Consider the following 25639-nt stretch of genomic DNA (forward strand, 5'->3'; position numbering starts at 1 on the left):
TCCACCTCCAGCCTCCCGTTCTAGGGCTTTCTTCTGTTTCTTATAACATTTCCAGTTAGGAATCACTTTTTTCTGGAGGGCATTGCTCTTGTTCATGATATTTGCTTCCAGATTTTTTGCTGATAGCACAAGTCATTTCTGAATGCAGGGCTAGTAGCTTCATGGGTTTGTAATTTGTGTAATTGCACAGGGTCCTGTACTCAGAAAGACCTCAGTCTTAGTTTAATCCTCTGCTGTTGCCATTTAGACATCCTTGTTCAGTTCTGACACAGTTTCCACTGTCTCTCCATCTACTCCCCATGAAGTGATGGGACCAGATGCCATGATCTTAGTTTTCTGAATGTTGAGCTTTAAGCCAACTTTTTCACTCTCCTCTTTCACTTTCATCAAGAGGCTTTTAAGTTCATCTGACATTGGAAACAGTGTCAGACTTTATTTTTTGGGCTCCAAAATCACTGCAGATGGTGACTTCAGCCATGAAATTAAAAGACACTTACTCCTTGGAAGGAAAGTTATGACCAACCTAGATAGCATATTAAAAAGCAGAGACATTACTTTGCCAGCAAAGGTCCATCTGGTCAAGGCTATGGTTTTTCCAGTAGTCATATATGGATGTGAGAATTGGACTGTGAAGAAAACTGAGCACCGAAAAATTGATGCTTTTGAACTATGGTGTTGGAGAAGACTCTTGAGAGTCCCTTGGACTGCAAGGAGATCCAACCAGTCCATCCTAAAGGAGATCAGTCCTGGGTGTTCATTGGAAGGACTGATGCTGAAGCTGAAACTCCAATAATTTGGCCACCTCATGCGAAGAGTTGACTCATTGGAAAAGACCCTGATGCTTGGAGGCATTGGGGGCAGGAGGAGAAGGGAATGACAGAGGATGAGATGGCTGGATGGCATCACCGACTCAACAGGCATGAGTTTGAGTAAACTCCGGGAGTTGGTGATGGACAGGGAGGCCTGGCGTGCTGAGATTTATGGGGTCGCAAAGAGTCAGACATGACTGAGCGACTGAACTGAACTGACTGATTCAGTTCTGAAAGGGCCCCATACTGTCATTTTGCACTGGGCCCCACAAGTTATCAGCCAGTCTTATCTGAGAATCTCTAGGCTGAAGTCTCAAAAGTCAAGAAGAGACAATTCTTTTTTTCCCCTTCTTCTTTTTCTCTTTCATTTGCTCTCCCTTTCTGCTTCCTGTGGTCACATGCCTTCTCTGAGCCGTGATCACAGCACTGCTTAGCTGGTTATGTGAGTGAGAGAGCCAAATGGACAAGAAAATACTTGGGAAAAATTTGGTTAGTATTTCAAATATATTTTCTTGTCACATAGAAATGTTTTCTGCTGTTGTTCCAGAGTAGTGTGAATTTGCAAGGTATGGGTGGCATGCAACCTCTGCGCCTTCTACTTGAAATAGCACTACCTGTGTCTGCCACACAACAGCTTATGGAATAGCTGTCTTCCTTTCTGTAGGCTTATCCATTCCAGGTGAGTTAGGCTATGAGGATCGTACCAATGCTTTCGGACCTAACATCATCCCAGAAACCTCTTTGTTGATTATCCCATCTTGATGTTTAGTGTTTGGCATGGTTCCAAAGTGTTTTTGATGAAATTGTTAAAAAAACTCGATGTGAGTTAATACCTCAGATCTCACAGGCTGGACAGGCTTCACCAGTGTAATCTTCATCAAGGTTCTTTGAATTTCAATCAGTAGAACTTATCTTAAGCTTCAAAAGGGAAGTCATCACAAGGCAGCATTACCTATTCTTTATTCAAAGCACCTAGTTAGTCGTTCAGTCATGTCCTGCTCTTCGTGACTCCGTGGACTGTAGCCTGCCAAGCTCCTCCTTCCATAAGACTTTGCAGGCAAAAATACTGGAGTGGGTTGCCATTTCCTTCTCCAGGGGATCTTCCAGACCCAGGGATCGAACCCGGGTCTCCCGCATTGCAGGCAGACTTTTTACCACCTGAGCTACCAGGGAAGCCCTAGACAAAGCAATAAACACTGTCCCGATGTTCATGGAACTGACATTTTAGGATATCTTACTATCTATCACCTAACCTGTATTGACTGCTTACTATGGGCTAGGCACTGGGCTAAATCTTTCACACACATTAATTGACTTTTATCCTCACAACAACCCTACACATTAGGTACTATTCTTAGCATCAAGGTCAAACTGTAGATAGGTATTATGGCTAAGATTTGAACTTGAGTGGACTGGCTCTAGAATCTGTGCATTTAACCACCTTTAGCTGCCTCTAGTATATCCTGAATCAGAAATATAGGATATACAAGTGGGGATAACACATAACAATACAAGTGGGATTGGAACCAGGAACTTAGTTGTCAGGAAGCAAGGCTGTCTTTTCTTAGGCCTGTTTCCTCTGGGACTGCACAGTTTATTCCTGCTTTATTCATTTATTTCTCTCTTTCTCTGCACATTAGATGTTTTCAATCTCTCCTTGAACATTGTTGAAGATGGTCAACTCACTATGACAACCTCAGCTTGTACCTGTACATCAAGACTATTCAAGCAATGAATGAAATTCTTGTGTCCTAGTTTTAAAGGATAAGGAGAATAAATTGGCCCCAATTATTTCAGGCATCTGCCCCTTGTTCAGCCATCTATAGTCAGAGAGGTAGGGACTTCATATAATATAAACAAGGTCTTCAGGGTCCCAGTGCTATGGGTAGGATCAGTCCCAGTAAGGGGGCAATGTGGGTGAAGTAAGGGCTTCCCAGGTGGCGCTAGTGCTAAAGAGCCTGTCTGCCAATGCAGGAGACATAAGAGACTTGGGTTCGATTCCCGGGTCAGAAAGATCCCTGGAGGAGGGAATGGCAATTCACTCCAGTATTCTTGCCTGGAGAATTCCATGGACAGAGGAGCCTGGTGGGTAACAGTTCACGGGGTCGCAGAGAATCAGACAGGAGTAAAGTGACTTAGAATTGCATGTGGGTGAGGTATGTAAACATTGCAAGGTTGCTGATGCAAACATGTGTTATGCTGGGATTCTGACCTCCAGAGGAGGGGAGTTTGATCCAGGGAAGTTTGATCCAAGTCTCTTCTCTGGAAGAGGCTTGAGTACTTGGAGCTTTTCATGTAGCGAAGTTTTTTCAGAGTATACTAGAGATAGGGAAAGCTTCTGACATAGACCTCAGAAGGGGACAGAAAAGTGTCCCCTTGCTAGTTTTTAGCGAGGTGTTCCATGTCTCTTAGAAAACTATTAGTCAGATAAGAGAGACCCCTGTGAAGGCTGAGGGAGTTTCACCAGGCCCCGCTCCCATAATATGCATTTTTGAGATAGGATGGCTCGAGGTGTGTCATCCCCTGGCCATGAAACAATTGACACGAATAACGGTTTGTTGAGTCATTATCAGCCCAGTTCACTTCAGTTCAGATCAGTCGCTCCATCGGTCTGACTCTGCAACCCATGGACTGCAGCACGCCAGGCTTCCCTGTCCATCACCAACTCCCGAGTTTACTCAAACTCATGTCCATTGAGTTGGTGATGCGATCCAACCATCTCATCCTCTGCCACCCCTTCTCCTCCTGCTCTCAATCTTTCCCAGCATTAGGGTCTTTTCAAATGAGTCAGTTATTCACATCAGGTGGCCAAAGTATTGGAGTTTCAGCTTCAGCATCAGTACTTCCAATGAATATTCAGGACTGATTTCCTTTAGGATGGACTGGTTGGGTCTCCTTGCAGTCCAAGGGACTCTCAAAAACCTCCTCCATCACCACAGTTCAAAATATCAATTCTTCGTTGCTTGACTTTCTTTATCGTCCAATTCTCACATCCATACATGACTACTGGAAAAACCATAGCCTTGACTAGATGGACCTTTGTTGGCAAAGCAATGTCTCTGCTTTTAATACAGTGTCTAGGTTAGTCATAGCTTTTCTTCCAAGGAGCAAGCGTCTTTTAATTTTATGTCTGCAGTCACCATCTACAGTGATTTTGGAGCCCCCAAAAATAAACTCAGCCACTGTTGCCACTGTTTCCCCATCTATTTGCCATGAAGTGATGGGACCAGATGCCATGATTTTAGTTTTCTGAATGTTGAATTTTAAGTCAACTTGTTCACTCTACTCTCCTCTTTCACTTTCATCAAGAGGCTCTTTAGTTCTTCTTTACTTTCTTCCATAAGGGTGGTGTCATCTGCATATCTGAGGTTATTGATATTTCTCCCAGCAATCTTCCCCCCGCCCCCCGCAATCTTGATTCCAGTTTGTGCTTCCTCCAGCCCAGCGTTTCTCATGATGTACTCTACATACAAGTTAAATAAGCAGGCTGACAATATACAGCCTTAACGTATTCCTTTCCCTATTTGGAACAGTCTGTTATTCCATGTCCAGTTCTAACTATTGCTTCCTGACCTGCATATAGATTTCTCAAGAGGCAGGTCAGGTGGTCTGCTATTCCCATCTCTTTAAGAATTTTCTAGAGTTTGTTTTGGTCCACATGGTCAAAGGGTTTGGCGTAGTCAATAAAGCAGAAATAGATGTTTTTCTGGAACTCTGTTGCTTTTTCGATGATCCAGCAAATGTTGGCAATTTGATCTCTGGTTCCTCTGCCTTTTCTAAAACCAGCTTGAACATCTGGAAGTTCATGGTTTGAGAAAAGAAAAAAGTTAGTCTTTTTTCTTTTTGAACAATTTTGAAGAAAAGCAGATTCCAAAGCAAATACATAGTTTCATTAACATAGCTTAAGAAGAATATTTCTGTTAAGAAAAACACATTGGTTAGCTCGAAGCAGAACCAGGTGTCGTTAACACAGAATTAAAAGAAGCCTCTTTTAATTTTGTGTAGAGAAGGAAAAAAATAGTCTTCCACCTACAGTTTATTTCCTTCTGCTGCTTGGGGACCTCTGGCCTTCCTGTTACCCTCTTAAAAATATCCACCACATCTAATTTTATCAAGATATTGGGTGGTGGGAGGGTCACTGATGCCAGTAATCTTGCAGAGGTACAGTTTTAGAGAAATGTGTTATGCACTGAATTGTGCTTTCTTCCTTCCCTTGTCCCATGTATTGAAGTGGTAACCAACCAGTCGATCTTAAAGGAAATCAGTCCTGAATATTCATCGGAAGGACTGATGGTGAAACTGAAACTCCAATACTTTGGCCACCTGATGCGAAAAACTGACTCATTGGAAAAAAACCCTGATGCTGGGAAAGATTGAAGGCAGGAGGAGAAGGGGACAACAGAGGATGAGATGATTGAATTGCATCACCAAATCAATGGACATGAGTTTGAGTAAGCTCCAGGAGTTGGTGATGGACAGGGAGGCCTGGTGTGCTGCATTCTGTGGGGCTGGAAAGAGTCGGACACAACTGAGCGACTGAACTGAGCCTTCAGTGTTATGCTGTTTGAAGACAGAGCCTTTGAGGAGGTAATTAAGGTTTGTGTGTGTTAGTTGCTCATTAAACCACCCGGGGATGTTTTAATGAGTATATAAGGGTGGGGCCCTAGTCCAATGTGACTGGTGTCTTTATAAGAAGAAAGGCTCCAGGTAACTAACTGCCTGCACAGTGAAAAGGCACAGGAGGACACACAGAGAAGGAGATAGCTGCAGGCCAAAGAAAGAGGCTTCGGGAGGATCTGAATCTGCTGATGCCTTCATCTTGGACTGGGAGCTGTGAGAAATCAATTTCTGCTGTCTCAGCCATTCATTCTGTGGTGTTTTATTATGGCAGTCCTAGCAAACCCAATACATCAGGTAACCTCCTGTGCCTCTATTAACATTTGAACCAGTCCTAATGAGATGGATGAAACTGGAGCCCCTTATACAGAGTGAAGTAAGCCAGAACGATAAAGAACATTACAGCATACTAACACATATATATGGAATTTAGAAAGATGGTAACGATAACCCTATATGCAAAACAGAAAAAGAGACACAGAAATACAGAACAGACTTTTGATCTCTGTGGGAGAAGGTGAGGGTGGGATATTTCAAAAGAACAGCATGTATACTATCTATGGTGAAACAGATCACCAGCCCAGGTGGGATGCATGAGACAAGTGCTCCGGCCTGGTGCACTGGGAAGACCCAGAGGAATCGGGTGGAGAGGGAGGTGGGAGGGGGGATCGGGATGGGGAATACGTGTAAATCTATGGCTGATTCATATCAATGAATGACAAAACCCACTGAAATGTTGTGAAGTAATTAGCCTCCAACTAATTAAAAAAAAATAAGATAATAATAAAAAAAAAAACATTGTGAAAAAACTATGTACTGCAGGTGATAATTCTTGTGGGTTTTTCCAATTCTGAATTCAGGTGGTTCAGTTTAACTGTGGTTTTGGGATTGGATAATGTGTGCCTGTCATATTAAATTAAAAGCATTAAAGGTCATTTGGGAGTTACAAGGCACATTTTGTGTAAAATCGCTCTTTTTTTTTTTACTTTATTTTATTTCATGTCTTTTGCTGAGAACGAGAAAGAGTCTATGATCTGACTTCACTATATTTTTTCTGGATAGCATATAGCATACTGGTGCATTGAGAGCACACCATATGACAGAAAGCTGCTATAATTTTAATATGTATTTTAAAATTTCTTTGTCATAATGAACTCAATGCTGATTCTTTATCCGTAAGTCCAAATTGTATCCTCTGAATTTGCTTTATTTTGTTAATATCACTTTAAAAATGGGGTCCCCAGAATTTTATCCCATTTTCTAAATATGATTGAACTAGGGAAGAAAAGTTGTGGAAAAATAAGTTTTTATTAATGCACCTCAAGGTTTCATTAGCTTTTTTGGTAGTCAGTCTTCCTGCAGTTGATCAGACATCAGTTCATCAGGAAGTGTCTCTTTTATGTCTATGCTAACATCTGTTGGATCATCAAAAAAATGAGAGAGTTCCAGAAAAATATCTACTTCTGCTTTACTGACTATGCCAAAGCCTTTGACTTTGTGGATCACAACAAACTGTGGAAAGTTCTTCAAGAGACGGGAATACCAGACCACCTGACCTGCCTCCTGAGAAATCCATATGCAGGTCAAGACAGCTAGAACTAGACATGGAACAGCAGATTGGTTCCAAATCGGGAAAGGAGTACGTCAAGGCTGTATATTGTCACCCTGCTTATTGAACTTATATGCAGAGTACATCATGAGAAATGCTGGGCTGGGTGAAGCACAAGGTGGAATCAAGATTGCTGGGAGAAATATCAATAACCTCAGATATGCAGATGACACCACCCTTATGGCAGAAAGTGAAGAATAATTAAAGAGCCTCTTGATGAAAGTGAAGGAGGAGAGTGAAAAAGTTGGCTTAAAACTCAACATTCAGAAAACTAAGATCATGGCACCTGGTCCCATCACTTCATGGCAAATAGATGGGGAAACAGTGGCAACAGTGGCTGAGTTTATTTTTTTGGGCTCCAAAATCACTGCATATGGTGACTGCAGACATAAAATTAAAAGACGCTTGCTCCTTGGAAGAAAAGCTATGACCAATCTAGACAGCATGTTAAAAAGCAGAGACATTACTTTGCCAACAAAGGTCCATCTGGTCAAAGCTATGGTTTTTCCAGTAGTTGTGTATGGATGTGAGAGTTGGACTGTAAAGAAAGTTGAGTGCTGAAGAATTGATGCTTTTGAACTGTGGTGTTGGAGGAGACTTTTGAGAGTCCCTTGGACTGCAAGGAGACCCAACCAGTCCATCTTAAAGGAAATCAGTCCTGAATATTCATTGGAAGGACTGATGCTAAAGGTGACACTAATATTTTGGCCACCTGATGTGAAGAACTGACTCATTTGAAAAGACCCTGATGCAGGGAAAGATTGAAGGTGGGAAGAGAAGGGGACGACAGTGGATGAGATGGTTGGAAGCCATCACCAACTCAATGGACATGAGTTTCAGTAAACTCTGGGAGTTGGTTATGGACAGGGAGGCCTGGCGTGCTGCAGTCCATGGGTTGCAAAGAGTCAGACATGACTGAGTGACTAAACTGAACTGATAGAAGCCTATGCATTAGTCTCACCTGGGTTTGTAATAATTTGTTTCATAATCTATTTCCCTCACTTCAGTCTGAGCAACATGTGGGCAGAGATGATGTTGTTTGTCCTCTCATTTTTTTTTTTTAACTGAATCTTCAGGGCCTAGTACAATATCTGGTTCATAGAAAGATTCAACATATATTTGCTGAGTTAAATGAATACATCTGTGTGAAAAATTAAAGTGTTATCAAATAAATGGAGTTATTATTATGCTCCCAAGTGCATTTGGGGAAAGCTTAAGGCTGTTCTGAATTACCTTAATTTCAGTATCAGGTGGAGCACATTCTTGAATACAACTTTGAGCAAACAGCTTGAAGATATATGCAAATATATAGGTAGATCTTTAGAAGAATTATTTTATATCCAAACTGAATATAAAATAAACTTTACCTCTCAGTGTGGGCCAGAGAGAATATTTGAATAATTGTGACATAGTATGATTTTGTGTGCTTGTGTGTATGCACACAAGCATGAGGTGGGGGGTGGGGTGGGGAAGAGAGAGAGACAAAGGGAGAACGTGCAGTGAAGAAAGGCTGAGAAGAGAGATAAAAATTTTAAAAGGTTAGGACTCTGTGTTTGAAGGGCTTAGAATCTAGTGAAAGTCGCTCAGTAGTGTCCAACTCTTTGCAGCCCCAAGACTATACAGTCCATGAAATTCTCTAGGCCAGAATACTGGAGTGGGTAGCTTTTCCCTTCTCCAGGGGATCTTCCCAACCCCAGATCGAATCCAAGTCTCCCGCATTGCAGGCAGATTCTTTACCAGCTGAGCCACCAGGGAAGCCCTAGAGTCTAGTGGAGGAGATCAACTGGGATGGGATTAAAGTACAGAATTATTAGAATAAGAAAACTGTGTAGTTTAGAAATGTGATTTAGCTTTACTGGAGGTAGCCAGGAAAACTTTCACAGATAAAATAAGATTTGATTTTAGCTTTGAGGAGGGAAGAATTGATGGTCTTCTTCAATAGCATTTCCTGGAGCAGGAAATGGCAACCCACTCTATTACTGTTGCCTGGAAAATCCCATGGATGGAGGAGCCTGGTGGGCTACAGTCCATAGGGTGGGGAAGAGTCGGACACGACTGAGCGACTTCACTTTCACTTTTCACTTTCATGCCTTGGAGAAGGAAGTGGCAACCGCTCCAGTGTTCTCGCCTGGAGAAAACCAGGGACGGGGGAGCCTGGTGGGCTGCCGTCTATGGGGTCGCACAGAGTCGGACAGGACTGAAGCGACTTAGCAGCAGCAGCAATAGCATTTCCAGAGTTCAATTATTTGTTGAAGGTTTTATCATCACCTTTTCATTACTGAAACCGACATCTGTAGTGGAATATGTCTCTCTCATGTTCTAGAACGACTGAGGAGATGACAGCCTGCGCCGAAGGTAGCAGCAGCCATGACGTGACAGCCGCACACACTTGGGGTTTGCCATTCGTGAACCGTGCTGCTTCAGTCGCGTCATTTACACTGTCCAGGCCAAAGGATTTGATTAGTTAATCTTCACTGTTCCCTTTCAGTTCTGAGAATTTGTGAGCCTTCAGAAACAGACGTTGGGTCCTGGTATAAAGGGGATTTTTCCCATCTCACTGTTGGAAATTACACTTCCCTGTTCCCCACAGAGTGAAGGAAACATAGTTTGTGTATTATAACTACTTAGATTTTTTTTTGTTGTTATTTTAAATGAATAATTTAGACTGTTCTGATGATGCTAGAGTGAAGGCAAAAGCAGCCCTCTTAATTCTTTATCTGGGGGTTGTCTCTTCTTACAGCGGCTACTGGCACTTTAACAAAAAGAACAGAGCAAGAGGGCGCCGCCAAAGGACTCAGGTGCCCGCTAATCCGGCCTCTTCCGGGAAAGTAAACCGCAAGACCAGTCATAAGGCATCATGGGAAATGCAGTTTCTCCTGGAGTCGCTCTCTCCTAGTAACTCCTTGCTCTTGAGCATGAGGTGGACTACAACTCCCAGAGGGCCAAGCGGTAGCAGCGGGGCCCTGTACCTTCGCCGCGGCTGGGCGGCTAGTTCAAGTTGCCATAGCTGCGAGTCTGGGGAGAGCGGAGTCGGTTGCGTCGCCGCGTCTGGTCAGTTACATCTTCTTGGGTCGCCGGTGGCCGCGGGAGCCGGGTGGGGCCTCGGCAATGACCCGGCGTTAAGGACCTGGGGTCCTCTTCTAGTTCAGGTAGCTTCCCTCAGCCGCCCCTCGCCCTTCCCTTACCACTTCCCTGTCTTGTCTTGACGTTTTGGGTCCCGCTTGCCCTGGTCCCGGGGGTCGGGACGCCGGAGCTGCGCGGAAGCCCTGGGCTGGGGCCGGGGGCGGGTCGGGTCTGTGGCGAAGCCGGGGAGACTGCGTGCCCGGCACCCCCACGCCCCCCTTCCCTCGGCATGCGTGTTCACAAGTCAGGTCCTGGTCAAATTATACGGGGAGTTCGAACTTGGTTGTCCTCTTTTCGAGAGCACAGCGCGTCCTGTCGCTAACAGCTGTGAAGATTGAGCTGTCAAAGAGGTCGGCCTCCTCCTGGCTTGTGCGTTGCCTGGCCTGGGATATAATTGGACGCTTCGTATCTGTTTTGGAGTCACAAAAACTTGCTACCCGCGGGAGCGCTGTCTATATCAGTGCCTTGTCTTCCTTTGCCAACATGGAAGTTGCCTCAGCGTCAGCTGTTAACAGTCCCTTCAGGAGTTTATTTCCTGTCAACACCTGACCTTGAATTCCAGCTGCTCCCTCAGAGGTTTGATGGAGCTCAGTCGCTTCTGCGGACATTCTATAAAACCGCTTTGCAGCCTTTTGCCAAGTATTATGTCAAGTATCTAACCCAGGGCCTAGCCCCCAGGGAGGGCTCAGTGTTTGTTACTTTTTTTTTTTTAATTATACAGAGCTGTGCTCATAGACACACAGTGTAAGCCACACATGCAAGTTTAAATTTTTTTAGTACCCACCCTAAAGTAAAAAGGAGCTGGTGAAATTACTTTAAGTCATTTTTTTGACACGATGTATCCAAAATGTTTTCATCTCAACATGAAGTCAGAACGAAACTGGAGATATTTCACATCCTAAAATAACTTAAAAAAATGGACTAAATGTTTTGTGTATTTTATGTTTATAGCACTTTAGCCACTTTCCCCTAGTGACTGCTGTAGTTGACAGCATGGCCTGAAACTTAACATTTTGGTAGTTTCATGTTGGCACAGAAATTTGTGTGTGTCCATGACTCAGAATGAAGGTTGCTGTTTTGTTGAAAGAGTTGGCTATGCATCATGCCTATGTCCTGTCTGCCACTGCATGACCTCTGGGTCACTTTGGACTCTCTCTTGACTGTTTATTTTGACTAAGAGAATACCTTTTTTTTTTCTTCTCTCTCTCTTGGAGTGATTTATAGATGTATTCTGATCTGCTTTTTATGTGGACAGTTAACAATTTTCTGGATAATTTTCTGTGGATTCTTACAGACTGCTTTGAAAGGAGTTACAAAGAATTGAGAATATTTTTATCCACAGATCTTACAACCAAGGGCATTTTATTTTTACTTATTTAATTGCTGTACTAAGTGTTGGAAGAGCTGGGCATTTTATAAAGTATTTCCTTTAGGAGTGCTAGTGTGTAGTTCATTTACTGGCTTAGAATACGTTTGGGCCATTAAATTCAGAAATAATATGTTAAATTCATTACCTGCCTTAATTAATTTACCCACTAATAGACTTAGGGATAGTACCTTTGGCTCGACTTGGGCTATAGTTCACACTGCAGCATGATCTAGCCAGACTAAGGGATGAACAGGGATGGGCAGAAGTCCCCAGCGAGGAGTATGCTGGCTGGGCACTTGGATATGAAGAATTCCTGTGACTTCAGTGGGGCGTTTGCATGATCCAAGAAACAATTTCTCTGTTCTCTGATTTGATGTGATTTATTCTCTGCCATGCACACAAACTGTCCATAGGGTGAGCTTACTTTATCATTAACTGCTTAAAAAATTTTAAGGTTGTAGGTGTGTTTTACTCCTTGTTTCATTTATCTGTAGGTGGTTTGGGGAAAGTGTAGGGGCAACCAAAGATCCTCCACTTGACTAGGCCTCTTGCCCTGAACCTCATGAAGAAATGATAAGAGGCAGACATACGTGCCTAAGAAGAGCTCTGAGCTCAGAGGACAGCAGCCCGGAGTTTGGGGGGTATGCTTTGTAAGTATGCTTCCTCCCTCCTTGAGTTTTTGAGATGACACACTTTTGTATATTTATAGTGGAAAGGAATATGTCAACAAATAGACCTTTAAGGGGCCAGAAACCCCTTTCTAACATTGCAATATCAAGATTGAATAGGATGGTTGTACATGCAGAATTACAAAAATTGAGGGGAACAGACTGGATACCTCAATGAAAGTGATAGTGATGCACCTGTTTCCATTAGACAAGTATTTAAGAACCTTTTTTTTTTTTTTTTTTTTGTCTCAGGCACTATATTAGGCACATTTTATGTGTTTTATAGGTTTATTTCCCTGATGGTTTAGACAGTAAAGAATCTGCCTATAATACAGGAAACCTGGGTTCGATCCCTGGGTTGGGAAGATCCCCTGGAGAAGGGAATGGCAACCCAATCCAGTATTCTTGCCTGGAGAATTCCATGGACAAAGGAGCCTGTGGGCTACAGTCCATGAGGTAGCAAAGAGTCAGATGCAACTGAGCATGCATGCACATGTGTGTGTGTATACACACACACACACACACACACACACACACACACACACACACACACACATGTATATAGTACATCTATTATACCCCTGTTCATTTTATAAATGAGATTTAGATAGGCTATTAGATTTGCTTGGATTCTGGAGCCAAGAAAAATGGTCTTCATCCCCAGGTCCTCTGACTCCACATCCCAGGTGTGCCCACTACACGAGGCCACATGGTAGTCTCTGATTGTCTCCAATAGTTTGATTTATAGTTAGTATTTTTAGATTGTGTATCATATAAGCAAAATTTGTTGTTGTTCATCTCTTTAAATGTTCAAGGGGTTGTAGTATCTTTCTTAGTTTTTTTTATCCCCAAGATTTAATGGTCTTTATGGTATTATTGAGGTAGGAGATAATTGTATCTATGATTTCTATTGAATATAAATGTATGTATGCAACATGAATTGTCATTGATAGTCAGGAGGATAGTGTTAACTCAGGCTTTGCATCATGGATTTAGAATTCTGGACACTTTAGCATTTTCATGTTGCATTTTGATAGAGGGCACTTAAACATGTAGGGAAGACCCAATGGGGCCTTGTAAGAACACTTTGTTTAAGCTCTATGTGTGAAAGGTTCTTAGAATTAAAGAATATTAGAGCTGGAGTGGCCTCGTAGGATAATTTAGTCCCAAAGTTTTCAGCCACAGTCTTGACACGTTTGGAAATAATATAAAAATAACAGAGTGGATTCACTGTTAACCATGTAATAATGTTACAGGGTTGAGTCTAGTATGAAATGTTTCAATATGTTCATACTGTTCTAATAGTGTTTTTCTTTCTTGTAATAATGTATCATTATGTTAGCACAAGTTTTTCCTTGTCTCTTTTAATTGCTACATAGTTTCCCAAATGGCTAGACGCATTTATTGTATCCCTAATCAGTGGACTTGTGGTTTTTTTTTTTAATTATTATAAATAATTCTGCAATGAAGCTCTTTTACCTGATGGCTCAGTGGTATAGAATCTGCCTTCTAATAAAGGAGACACGGGTTCAATCCTTGGGTCAGAACGATCCCCTGCAGAAGAAAATGGCATACCACTCCAGTATTCTTTTTTTTTCCCCCATTTATTTTTATTAGTTGGAGGCTAATTACTTTACAATATTGTAGTGAATATTGAATACATTGACATGAATCAGCCATGGATTTACATGTTTTCCCCTTCCTGATTCACCCCCCCGCCCGCCGCCTCCCTCTCCATCCCATCCCTCTGGGTCTTCCCAGTGCACCAGCCCTGAGCACTTGTCTCATGCATCCAACCTGGGCTGGTGATCTGTTTCACCCTTGATAGTATACTTGTTTCAATGCTATTCTCTCAGAACATCCCACCCTTCCCTGCTCCCACAGAGTCTAAAAGTCTGTTCTGTACATCTGTGTCTCTTTTTCTGTTTTGCATATTGGCTTATCGTTACCATCTTTTTAAATTCCATATATATGTGCTAGTATACTGTATTGGTCTTTATCTTTCTGGCTTACTTCATTCTGTATAATGGGCTCCAGTTTCATCCTTCTCATTAGAACTGATTCAAATGAATTCTTTTTAATGGCTGAGTAATATTCCATGTGTATATGTAGCACAGCTTCCTTATCCATTCGTCTGCTGATGGGCATCTAGGTTGCTTCCATGTCCTGGCTATTATAAACAGTGCCATGATGAACATTGGGGTGCACGTGTCTCTTTCAGATCTGGTTTCCTCAGTGTGTTTGTCCAGGAGTGCGATTGCTGGGTCATATGGCAGTTCTATTTCTGGTTTTTTAAGGAATCTCCACACTGTTCTCCACAGCGGCTGTACTAGTTTGCATTCCCACCAACAGTGTAAGAGGGTTCCCTTTTCTCCACACCCTCTCCAGCATTTATTGCTTGTAGACTTTTGGATAGCAGCCATTCTGACTGGCGTGTAATGGTACCTCATTGTGGTTTTGATTTGCATTTCTCTGATAATGCCACTCCAGTATTCTTGCCTGGGAAATCCTGTCAACAGAGGAGCCTGTTGGGCTACAGTCCATGGGGTTACGAAGAGTCGGACATGGCTTAGTGACTTAACAACAGCACATAAGATGTAAACATACATTTTGTAATATGTCTTTTGTTTTCCTGGGATAATAGTCGTACAAGTAGAATCTCTGGATCAAAAGGTGCATATTATTTTTACTTGCCAGATTGTTCTCTAGAAAAACTGTCTTAGTTAATATCTTACAGCAAGATATGTCCTTTTGAACGCTGGTGGTGAGAACTTTTGTTCATAGGTACAGAACAGATAAAAAGGAATATCATTATTTTAACTAGCCATTTTTTAATTAGTCAAATACAGTATCTTACATTTTTTTAAGGGCCATTTGTGTTCTTTGAATTGTCTCTTTATCTTTTGTACCTTTTACCACTGGAATGTCCTTTTCTTCTTTTTTTTTGAAATATGATAAATTCTTTGGTTTCCACATAATGCAAATATTTTTCTAAGTTTCAGCTTTCATGTTCTAATCTTGTTCTGGTGTCTTATTAATAATTATTAATGATCTTGCATCTTATCAGGCCTTTATCAGATATTAACACCTCCCTGAAATTTATATAACTCTTATGTGAAAGTGAAAGTCGCTCAGTTATATCTGACTCTTTGTGACCCCATGGACTGTGTAGTCCATGGAATTCTCTATGCCAGAATACAGGAGTGGGTAGCCTTTCCCTTCTCCAGGGGATCTTCCCAACCCAGGGATTGAACCCAGGTCTCCCGCATTGCAGGGAGATTCTTTACCAGCTGAACCATGCGTAGTGTTTGCCATGAGACAGGTGCTCATGAATGAATGAACTCATAGATGTATGAATTAAAGCTAAACCTGAATTAGGCTTTCAATGAAGAGAGACTTGTGGAAGAAGAGGACTATAATTATTATTTTTAAAACATAAGATAATTTTATAGATTGTAGGAGAGAGAGAAAAGCTTTATCATGGAAGAGTGAAGGTTTTAAAATGTCAAAAATGGGTTGGCTTATTAGCAGCAATTGATACATTAAAACAATACTGAGAATGGACACAGATAGTAAAGAGTCCAGGTAACTTGGAGTGTGTAGAACTTTATAGTACAGATGAATAATAATTGAGGAATGTAGGTAGCTGCAAATTTCAATGAGAAAATGATTTGTAATAATTCAAGCAAACCTTGTAGGTTTGAATCAGTTATAAGTTTTAACCGTTCAAATGAATTTGAAATGATTATCCTTGTTTATGAGACATTGTCAAGTATTCACATTTATACTGTTTTGCAGTTCAGTCCATATTGTTTGAGAACTCAGTTAATATAGCCCATATACCACAAGAATTATTTCATCCAAAAGTTATTTAATTAGAAACACCAATTGCAAAGTCCTACACTTTGAAGTTTGTCTCTGGATTAATCAGTGTAATAAGGGAAGTTTAACTATAAATTCATTAAAATTGTTCCAGCCACATGCCAGGCACTATGTTAGATGTTGAAATACATCTGTGAGCAAAGTTAATGGAGTCTGTGATGAGATTTAGTCTAGTAGGGAGACAGACAAGTAAACAGTCAGTTAGCTCCTCTGGGCTATGAGGAGGTGGTGTCCAAGGTGGGGGCAGTGAAGCAAGGTTCTTCAGAGAAAGTCTCCTCTGAACTGAGACTTGAAGGACAAGTAAGAGTTAGCTAAAGGAAACGGAGTGAGAAAAATGTTCCAGGTGGTGAATATGGCATAGGTTTGATGGTGAGATGAGCATAACATACTTGAGAAATTAAAAAAAAAAAAAAAAGCTTTCTGTGGCATGAATAATTACATTTCATGGACATGTTTAATAATTGTATTGCTATAAATATAGAGTTATAATAATGCAGAGGGTGAAAAGATTATTTCTGGCTGGAGATGGAAGTCTTCTCTGAGATTGTGTTTGACCTATACCTGGAAATTTGAGTGGAATTTGAACAGGTGGCAGTGGTCAACAGCAGACAGCATTTGAGTCAGAACTAATGACGCCAGTGAGGGATGGAAGTGGTAGGAGAATGTGGTGTACCTAGTAGCTAAATGTAGGCCTTCTGTTTCTCTGGTTCATTTGTTAAGAGAAGGGTGTCTTGATGAGGGTCTTGAATTTCTGATTAAGAACCTGGGCTCAATCACATGGTCAGTGGAGTGTCAGTGCAGGTTGAAATGTATGGAAAAAGACTGAAGAGTTGGAGAAACCATTATAGTGGCTAGTAATGCGATAAGAGAAGACCTGAATTTGGGATGGTGCCTGTGGTAATGAGAAGGGATACATGGTTAGGAATTTGGGCCTTGAAGAAAGGCCTGTGACTCAGCTCTGCCATGGGAAGCTGTGTCACCTCGGGTACCTCACTTAGCTTCTTTAAGCCTCTCAGGTATAGGTCGTGATGACACAGTACTTACCTTGTGGGGTTATTGTCATACAACAATTGGTGGTATTAAAGCATTAACTAGTCGGCATTATTATTTCAACTTTTGTTTTTTGAAGGTTTTTGAAATTGAGATTCTTAACTGGCATTTACATCCATACACTTGTGGTAGTTTACTGTTTAAGCGTAATTGGTTTTATATGATATTGAGCTGTTTTTCATTGTAGTTGGATTCCTTTCTAATCCTATATCTTTAAAAAATTTTATGTATACATATAAAAACATTACAAGAAAAAGTTTATGGTACACAGTTAATTCCGACCACCTTTTAAAAATTTTTAGAGGTTTTTTTTTTTTTTAAATAGTATCTTGGAAAGAATATACAAATTATTCTTGTTACCCCCTTTAAAAAATAAGGTTAAAAAGTAAACTCTTGAATAAGCATATTTATAAGTACAATGAAAGTGTGTTTTAGTTAATTATTATAGAACAGTTAAAGGGAGATCTAAAGATATAAAGTAAAAGTAGAATAGGGAAAGAAAGAAATATGGGAATTGAGGAAGAGTGGAGGACAAGAAAATACTCTTTTTTCTCAAAGTTTAAGTCTTTAGGGTATGGTTTCTGGGAAAAAAAAAAGAATGCCTGAAAGAGGTTGTAAAGATTCCCAGTAAGAGATAGGATTATTTAAAAGTCGTCTTAAAAGAGCTGTATAGCAGAACATAATACTTTACTATCTTATGCTATATTGTTTATATAAACCTTTAGTTCTGAATAAGTGGGTATGTTTGGAATACGCTTGTATCATAAGAAATATGGTACGGAAAGACACACACACACACACCCCCAAACATTTCGGTGTGTTTGGAATTTAAATGCTGCTTTCACGTCTAAGAATGTAGTAAAAGAGGCAGTGGCTAAGAGACACACAAGGTGTAGGTTCTAGATCTCTTAGTGTAGCTTTTTATGAAAGCAATTGTGGATGAGTATTTTACTCAAACTTTTTGTGCCTTTAGGAACAAAAGTAAAGGGTTGTAATTACACCAGCTTTATAGAGTTCAAGTAGAGATCAAAAGAGAAAATGGCAAAAACCACTACAATATTGTAAAGTAGTTAGCCTCCAACTAATAAAAATAAATGAAAAACTAAATAAATGAATAAAAGAGAAAATGCTGGTGAAAATTCTTTGTAAGCTATAAAGCAGTATGCAAATTTAAGGTATAAATAGGAATAAGAAATATTTCCTTTTCTAAAAATTTGTAGTGTTGTTTTGTTCAGTAGGAAAGTCAAGAGGAGTTTCTGTTTCTGCTTTAAAAACTAGGAGGCAGAAAACAAACAAGCTTTATAATACACTTTAGAAATAGCATGTTTATTATGAAAAACTTAATGTTACCACATGAACAAATAAATAGCCCCATAGATGATGTTTATGATTACTCTCTCAAAAACTGGTGGCCTGTCCTTTGTTATATCAATTGTTAATACTTATTTTGTGCACCCTAATACGAATCTATCCTTTTTTGCTTCTACCATTAGATGACAGTCTGAAACCAGTTTGTTTTCTCAAGGAGAGCAGGCTTGAGAGGAAGCCTCAGGAAATTAACCATCTTCTGAACCAAATCAAATGACTTATTAGCAAACTATGTGTGTATATATCTATATCTATCCTTTGCATAATAAACAAATCCTGGCAGGCATGCAACAGTGTGCTTTGATTGTCTGCCTGTCTTGGCTGGACACGTTTGTCTGGGCTCAGCTGACTGGTCCACTGATCTAAGCTGGAAGTCGCTGGGGCAGCCGTGTACCCCACACCTTCCAGTGGGATTGTCTGCGTGTCCTGACATTGACGGGAGATGAGGGGAGCAGCTTCTGAGGTGTAGTCCCATTCCAGGTATCTGTTTGTGCCCTGTCAGCTGAAATCCTGTTGGCCAGTGTAGGTCAAATAGCTGAGCCCAGAGGCAGGGAGGGTAATTCCACCCATAGTGGGAAGACTTAGGTCTTGGGGAGGTAAAGAGTTGGAGCCAGATTATGCAAGCAGCACTTTGTTCTGCATTTAATTTCTTCTATAAACCAGAGTGGGAAAACATCCTGAGTGGTCTGCTGAAAATTAAGTCCTCCTGCTCAAGGCTTACATCTTCTTCTGGTTTTCTAGTCTATAGGCTAATATGGAAGCTTTGTCACCCGATTTCCCTTCTGGTCTGTAGAGGGGAGCATTGTGAACATTTAACCTTGATTGATTCTTTCACAGTAGTATTGTTCACTTTTAACTGGGAAATGAGGCCAGTAAACTTCCTTTGTCTTGGTTCTTTATCCAAAGTAGGATTGCAAAGTCAGCTGCTAATCGGGTCCTACCAAGCAGGCCTGGTGGGGATTGCAAGTGCAAGCAGGAAGGTGCATGACCAACTCAGGGCAGCCACTGTTTACAGCCATGTTGCCATGGAAACAGTCTTCCCCAGTGTTGCCAGATCTTTGGAGTTTTCAAGAGAAACTGGGAATTAGATTTTTTTGGTGAAGTCTATGTTTTCAGATTAAGGTTTTAAGATAACACAATGAGGGCTCTGTTAAAATATGTATTGCTTGGCTGGATTTGTTCTGTAGTTCTCTACTTTTCATCCCCTGATTTAAACAGAATGGTGTTAGGAACTCAGGGATTCTAGCTCTGTCTTTGTCCAGGTTCATCTCATGCCCATTTTCTGACAGTTTGGGCCATTATTAGGGGTTGTCTTCACACCCAGAGGGCTTCATTATTGTCTACTTTGGGAATAGTGTAGTTTGTATTTATTCTTTTTATCTGTTAGAAAATAGAATGCCATTCTATGGCTTAACTCCAAGTAAGAAATCCATCTTCTGTTTGTTAGCATCCATTTCAGTCTGTTATCTTTTTTTCTCCCCCTTTGGGTTTTTGTTGATTGTTTTTTTATCTTGACATGTTTTACTTTTAATTTTGTAAACTGCCTCATTTATTTTAGAAGTGTGTGTAGGTGTATGAGTCTAAAATATCTGTGTCATTCTGCTGGTGAGACAGGGAAACAGTTATTAAGTAGCTTTATTTTCTTTTAAAGCCGTGCTAATTTTTAACAACTGGCTTACATATAATTAAGCAGCTATTAGTTTTATCTCCATGTCTGAGGAAACAGTAATTTTGTATGCCATGCAGGCTTTTTCAGAAATGCCCCTGCCACCTGCTTGATGGGTGCTGATCCACGTGATTCTGCCCTCTTACTCCCTCAAGGGGAGCAAAATGGAACCGGGGACTGAGTCTGGTGTCATCCATGGAATAGAGGGGTGGGTGTGTGCAAGTGTGTGAGAGAGAGAGAGGAAGGGAGGAGGAGGAAGGAGGGGGAAGGCAGAGAGAGGAAGGAAGGAAATGGATGGTAGCAACAGGAGTAAGTGGAACATACAAAAAAAAAACCAAGAAATCTAGTATATTTGCAATATACATATGTATATGTATATGCTTGTGTTCATGCTCGGTCATGTCCCACTCTTTGTGACCCCATGGCCTGTAGCCCGCCAGGCTCCTCTGTTCATGGGGATTTTAGGCGAGAATACTGGAGCGGGTTGCCATTTTCTTCTCCAGGGGATCTTCCTGACCCAGGGATTGAACCTGAGTCTTCTGCCTTGATTGGCAGGTGGTTTCTTTACTGCTGAGCCCCCTAGGAAGCCCATATATATGAATATATATATATTTACTGTTGATTCTCTAGGTCAGAAGTTCTCAACTGAGAATGGTTTTAGCCATGCACCTCATCTCTGCCTGAGGGGACGTTTAGGGATATCTGGAGACAGTTTTAAGTCTATGCTTTGGTTGAAGGATTGGAGAGCCCTGAATATTTGTCTCTTCTGCAGTTCCTCTGAAACGATGGTTTTTAATGGAATCTCGCTTCTTTGTCTCATCCATCTGTCACACTTCTCATCCTTCTAGGTGGGTGGAAAGATCCTGACCTGACTCCCCTGGCATATTGTCATAGTACCTAGCTCACTGTATGTAGACTTCTTACAAATCTTTCTCTCCCACTGAGGACTGTGACTTAATCACCTTCCTCTTTCATTTCTAATGTAGTGACAATTCAGTGGATGGTGAGTGCATGAATCTATTGTATTGCTTCGATTCTGTTCCTGTTACATTATCTCCTGACTTAACTGACAACTGACTACTGGACAGTTGACTTGGATCTCTCTCTTTATTTTTTATTTTTTTCTTTTTGTGAGAAGACTAGCAGCCCTTATTATGTTTAATTTTGTTCCCCAGCAAAGGATAATAAATTTAAGTAGTAACATCACAATAAAATATTTAATTATTCAGAAGCAGTTCAAGATGCACTGGAATTAGCTGCCTCTTACGTGTCTTCATTTAGGTGGTAAGAGATGCTGTTGAGTAGCCTAGGCATTCTTAAGCTAAAGATCTGATGTGAGATCTCAACCCCCCTGTCACCTGGGAACAGGTCCCCACCACAGGGAGCTTGCCTTGGGTAGTGGGCAGGTGAGGACTTGCAGTTTGGTATGAGGTGACTCAATGGACATGAATTTGAGCAAACTCTGGGAGACAGTGAAGGACGGGGAAGCCTGGCGTCCTGTAGTCCGTGGGGTTGCAAAGAGTTGGGCATGACTTAGACACTGGACAACAATTCTTGATTCATTCTCAGTCTGTTGGATCTCTGCTGAGTGCCAGCTATGTTGTTAATAGAGTTCTGGGCCTTGGGGTGGCAACATTGAACAAGTAGATAAGTGTCTCCCCTCATGAAACTTATGTGAGGGATGGCATAAAATCCACGCTTCTCTTAGCCTGAGCCTCTCCGTGAGCTGTCCCCAGCCTGCTTCTCAGAGTTCATCCCGTGACACCCTCCTCCTTGGTCACTGTGCTGCTCCTTTTTGCTGTTTCTTGAACACAGCTAACTCCTTCCTACTTCATGTGCTATGCATCTGTTCCTCCACCTGTCTAGAATTTGGTTCCCTCCTCATGTCTTTGTGAAGTTCCTTCTAATCATTAAGCTCTCTGATTAAAAGAGCCCTGTTCTGACCACTTTTCTTTAAAAAACTCTCCCAAACCCAGTTATTCTTATTTTTATATTTTTAAATTGTAATTTTATTGGCTTATAGTGTTGTGGGTAATTGCAGGTGTACAACAAAGTGATTCAGTTATACATATATTCATTCTTTTTTAGATTCTTTTCTCATGTGGGTTATCATAGAATATTGAGTTCTCTGTGCTGTCCAGTAGGTTAGGTCTTTGTTGGGTATCCATTTTTTTTTTTTTTTTTTGGTTACAGCTCAGAGTTTTATTTGGTAAATGGAGGATAGTATACCCCCTGCTAAGGTGTGAGGATGGGCCAAGCGCGAAGGAGAAGCTGGTTGTCTATCTTGTATGTTATGGTGAATAACATATGGTGAACTAACCATAGGTTATGGTGAGTGTGTGTGTGTGTGTGTGTGTGTGTGTGTGTGTGTTCACCCAAAACTCCAGACTTATCCCTCCCCAACACATTTATCTGTTGGTAACCAACCATAAGTTTGTTTTTGATATCTGTAAGTCTGTTTATGTTTTGTTCATTTGTATCTTTAAAAAAAAAATGAGATTCCACATGTGAATGGTACCATATGATATTTGTCTTTCTCTGTCTGACTTTACTCAGTATGATGATTTCTAGGTCCCTCCACATTGCTGCAAATGGCATTATTTCATTCTTTTTTTTTAAATGGCTGAGTAATATTTCATTGTGTATATGTACAACATCTTTATCCATTCCTCTGACAGTGGACATTTAGGTTGCTTCCATGTCTTGGCTATTGTAAAGAGTGCTGCAGTGAAGCCTGGGGTGAATGTTCCCTTTTGGATTATGGTTTTCTCTGGATTTGTGCCCATGAGTAGGATTATTGGATCATATGGTAGTTCTGTTTTCAGTTTTTAAGGAATCTCTATGCTGTTCTCCACAGTGGTTGTACCAGTTTACATTTCTACCAGCAGTGCAGGAGGGTTTCCTTTTCTCTAGTATTTATTGTCTATAGGCTTGTTGGTGATGGCCATTCTGGCTGGTATGAATTGATAACCTCATGATATTTTTGATTTGCATTTCTCTAATGAATAGCCATCTGTTTGTCTTCTTTGGAAAAATATCTATTTAGATCTTTTGCCCGTTTGATTGAGTTGTTTGTTTTTCTGATGTATGGCTACATGAACAATTTGTATATTTTGGAGATTAATCCCTTGTTGCTCCCTTCATTTGCAAATATTATCTCCCATTCTGTGGGTTGTCTTTTCATTTTGTTCATGGTTACCTTTACTGTGCTTAAGCCCTTAAGTTTGACATTTATTTTTGTTTTTATTTTCATTACTCTAGAAGGTAGATCCCAAAAGGTAATGCTGAAATTAATGTCAAAGAGTGTTCCGCTTTCCTGTGTGAGTTTTACAGTGTCTGGCCATACATTTAGGTCTTTGATCCATTTTGAGTTTATTTTTGTGTAAGGTGTTAGAGAATGTTCTAATTTCATTCTTTTACACATAGCTGTCCAGTGTTCCCAGCACCACTTATTGAAGAGACTGTCTTTTCTCCATTGTATATTCTTGCCTCCCTTGTCGTAGATTAGTTGGCCCTGGGTGGATGAGTTTATCTCTGGGCTTTCTGTCCTGTTCATTGACCTACATTTCTGTCTTTGTACCCATACTACCTCATCTTGATGACTGTAGCTTGTAGTATAGTCTGAAATCAGCGAGTCTGATTTCTTCACTTCATTTTTCTTTCTCAGTACTTTTTGGCTATTTGGAGTCTTTTGTGTCTCCATATAAGTTAAAAAAATTTTTTTGTGCTAGTTCTGTGAGAAATGTCATTGGAAATTTGAAAGGGATTGCATTGAATCAGTCAAAGCTATATGGTTTTGCCAGTAGTCATGTATGGATGTGAGAGTTGGACTGAGCACTGAAGAATTGATGCTTTTGAACTGTGGTGTTGGAGAAGACTTGTGGGAGCCCATTGGACAGCAAGGAAATCCAAGCAGTCCATCCTAAAGGAAATCAGTCCTGAATATTCATTAGAAGGACTGATGCTAAAGCTGAAACTCCAGTACTTTGACCGCCTGATGCGAAGAACTGACTTATTTGAAAAGACCCTGATGCTGGGAAAGATTGAAGGTGGGAGGAGAAGGGGACAACAGAGGATGAGATGGTTGGATGGTTTGATGGCATCACCGACTCAATGGACATGAGTTTGAGTAAACTGTGGGAGTTGGTGGTGGACAGGGAGGCCTGGAATCCTGCAGTCCATGGGGTTGCAAAGAGTCGGACATGACTGAGTGACTGAACTGAACTGCATTGAATCTGTAGAATGCCTTGGGTAGTGTAGTCATTTTGACAATATTGATTCTTCTGATCCAGCTTTGATCTTATGTGAATTTGCTAAAAGGGTTTGAGGAGATGATGTTACAGAGGAGGACTGAAGTAAAGAAGACCCATGCAGGTGATAATTATTTGTGCATGGTAGCCTCTGCTGGTGTGTTAACTTTTTCTCTTGAAGGATGAGGCAGTCGCTATTGAAGCAGTGAGAAGTACATTAAAATTTTGAACTTGGTTCGTGGCTCAGCTTAAAATACATTCCCCAGCTTCCCCAACCCCCTTTAAATATCAACGTCATTACCTTGAGGACAGCTGCCTTGGACAGGGACAGCTGAGGCTCTTGGAGGCCACAGAAGCAATCAAGCTACTTAACATGCACCAGTCAGCCTTTGTGAAATATCACCCCTGATGCTGGGTGCTTATCTTTTATGGAACAGCTTGCAAATCCTAATTGTTTTAAACTGGCTCTGAGGAAAAGAGACTTGAGAATCAATAAATTACAGCTCTCATACATACAAATGTGCATCATTATAATGAAGACAGTCTGATGGCTCTTTAGGTCAAATAACAAAAGAGGTGGACTTGAGTTTGTAGACTCATTGCCAGTCCTCTTATTGCAGGGTTGAAATTACAGGGCTGAATGCAGTTTTTATTCTCTCACAATATTCAGGTTTGCATATGGGCATTTGTTTTTGATGGATAGATCCTCAGTGGGAGCGAATTGATGAGGGGTTCATTACTTGCTCTGGTGGCTGTATGTCTTCTTTATAAGGTTCATTAAGGCAGAAGCAACAATATTTATGCCTTTAAATACTGATGTGTTGGGAACAGCCAAATAAACTATTCCAAGAATGGTACCATCTGTTTTCAGACCCAGAGCTTTCTCTGTGACTCTGGAGACTTTCACCCAAGGTCACCCATCTTAGATCTCTCTAGAGTCTTGGGCGAAGCTTAGCATCTGAAAAGCAGACAGCATGAGTAGTCCTGCTTTCTCATCAGTGATAAATTGTACCCAGAGGCAGTAAGCTGCAGAGAGTATTCACTGCTCTTTGGTGGCTCAGATGGTAAAGAGTCTGCCTGCAGTGCAGGAGACCTGGGCTCCATCCCTGGGGCAGGAAGATCCCCTGGAAAAGGAGATGGCAACCCACTCCAGTATTCTTGCCTGGAAAATCCCATGGACAGAGGAGCCTGGCGGGCTACAGTCCATGGGGTCACAAAGAGTTGGACA

General features: G+C 41.1%; 1 protein-coding gene across 1 annotated transcript in view; it reads left to right on the plus strand.

Annotated features, from left to right (window-relative positions):
• Positions 1-10019: 10019 nt before the first annotated feature.
• CEP128 (centrosomal protein 128) overlaps positions 10020-25639 on the plus strand; it is a 452428-nt gene continuing 436808 nt past the window's right edge. Inside the window, exon 1 of the mRNA XM_061156507.1 lies at positions 10020-10184. The gene's annotated coding sequence lies outside the window, so the exon portion shown is untranslated. The remainder of the gene's footprint in view (positions 10185-25639) is intronic.

This window comes from Dama dama, chromosome 12 (assembly GCF_033118175.1).
Source record: "Dama dama isolate Ldn47 chromosome 12, ASM3311817v1, whole genome shotgun sequence".
Lineage (NCBI taxonomy): Eukaryota > Metazoa > Chordata > Mammalia > Artiodactyla > Cervidae > Dama > Dama dama.